Source organism: Megalopta genalis, unplaced genomic scaffold (genome assembly GCF_051020955.1).
Source record: "Megalopta genalis isolate 19385.01 unplaced genomic scaffold, iyMegGena1_principal scaffold0055, whole genome shotgun sequence".
Lineage (NCBI taxonomy): Eukaryota > Metazoa > Arthropoda > Insecta > Hymenoptera > Halictidae > Megalopta > Megalopta genalis.
Window position 1 is genome coordinate 532506 of NW_027476124.1, and position 2495 is coordinate 535000.

Here is a 2495-nt window from a genome sequence, read left to right on the forward strand (position 1 = left end):
TAAAAATACGATATTCTTGCTTAACTAACGTTTTTACATAGGGATTAAGCATTTAGAACGAAATCTAATGTAGGAAAATGGTACTTTACTCTTGATCGTTACGTTGGGACTTTGAAAATATTCGGGCGTTCCAATCGCTCGTCTGTTGCATCATAGCGCGTCTCGGCGCAATCGAGCGATTCGCTCGACCCATTATTTTCGATTTACGGCTAAAATAAATTTTTCTCATTTTATTCAATAACATATTCTTGCTTACATAACTTTTTTACATAGGGATTAAGCATTTAGAACGATACATTGTTTAAAATAAGGGCACTTTACTCTTGACATTTTACGGTTTTTTCAATTTTCTGAAAAATCCTATCATTAGATTTTTTTAAAAATACGATATTCTTGCTTAACTAACGTTTCTACATAGGGATTAAGCATTTAGAACGAAATCTAATGTCAGAAAATGGCACTTTACTCTTGACATTTTTCGGTTTTTTCAATTTTCTGGAAAATCCTATCATTAGATTTTTTTAAAAATACGATATTCTTGCTTAACTAACGTTTTTACATAGGGATTAAGCATTTAGAACGAAATCTAATGTAGGAAAATGGTACTTTACTCTTGATCGGTACGTTGGGACTTTGAAAATATTCGGGCGTTCCAATCGCTCGTCTGTTGCATCATAGCGCGTCTCGGCGCAATCGACCGATTCGCTCGATCCATTATTTTCGATTTACGGCTAAAATAAATTTTTCTCATTTTATTCAATAACATATTCCTGCTTAAATAACTTTTTTACATATGGATTAAGCATTTAGAACGATACATTGTTTAAAATAAGGGCACTTTACTCTTGACATTTTACGGTTTTTTCAATTTTCTGAAAAATCCTATCATTAGATTTTTTTAAAAATACGATATTCTTGCTTAACTAACGTTTCTACATAGGGATTAAGCATTTAGAACGAAATCTAATGTCAGAAAATGGCACTTTACTCTTGACATTTTTCGGTTTTTTCAATTTTCTGGGAAATCCTATCATTAGATTTTTTTAAAAATACGATATTCTTGCTTAACTAACGTTTTTACATAGGGATTAAGCATTTAGAACGAAATCTAATGTAGGAAAATGGTACTTTACTCTTGATCGGTACGTTGGGACTTTGAAAATATTCGGGCGTTCCAATCGCTCGTCTGTTGCATCATAGCGCGTCTCGGCGCAATCGACCGATTCGCTCGATCCATTATTTTCGATTTACGGCTAAAATAAATTTTTCTCATTTTATTCAATAACATATTCTTGCTTAAATAACTTTTTTACATAGGGATTAAGCATTTAGAACGATACATTGTTTAAAATAAGGGCACTTTACTCTTGACATTTTACGGTTTTTTCAATTTTCTGAAAAATCCTATCATTAGATTTTTTTAAGAATACGATATTCTTGCTTAACTAACGTTTCTACATAGGGATTAAGCATTTAGAACGAAATCTAATGTCAGAAAATGGCACTTTACTCTTGACATTTTTCGGTTTTTTCAATTTTCTGGAAAATCCTATCATTAGATTTTTTTAAAAATACGATATTCTTGCTTAACTAACGTTTTTACATAGGGATTAAGTATTTAGAACGAAATCTAATGTAGGAAAATGGTACTTTACTCTTGATCGGTACGTTGGGACTTTGAAAATATTCGGGCGTACGCGGCGCGCTCGGCGCTTCGAACAGCTCCGGTGTCCCCATTATTTTCGATTTACGGCTAAAATAAATTTTTCTAATTTTTTTCAATAACATATTCCTGCTAAAATAACTTTTTTACATAGGGATTAAGCATTTAGAACGATACATTGTTTAAAATAAGGGCACTTTACTCTTGACATTTTACGGTTTTTTCAATTTTCTGAAAAATCCTATCATTAGATTTTTTTAAAAATACGATATTCTTGCTTAACTAACGTTTCTACATAGGGATTAAGCATTTAGAACGAAATCTAATGTCAGAAAATGGCACTTTACTCTTGACATTTTACGGTTTTTTCAATTTTCTGGGAAATCCTATCATTAGATTTTTTTAAAAATACGATATTCTTGCTTAACTAACGTTTTTACATAGGGATTAAGCATTTAGAACGAAATCTAATGTAGGAAAATGGTACTTTACTCTTGATCGGTACGTTGGGACTTAGAAAATATTCGGCCGTACGCGGCGCGTCTCGGCGCTTCGAACAGCTCCGGTGTCCCCATTATTTTCGATTTACGGCTAAAATAAATTTTTCTAATTTTTTTCAATTACATATTCTTGCTTAGATAACTTTTTTACATAGGGATTAAGCATTTAGAACGACATATTGTTTAAAATAATGGTACTTTACTCTTGTGATTTTTCGGTTTTTTTTGATTATTTGGAAAAATAAATTTTTGTAATTTTTTTAAATACGATATTCGTGATCAGTGAACGATTTCACATATGGATTAAGCATTTAGAATCGTGCGGAAGCGTT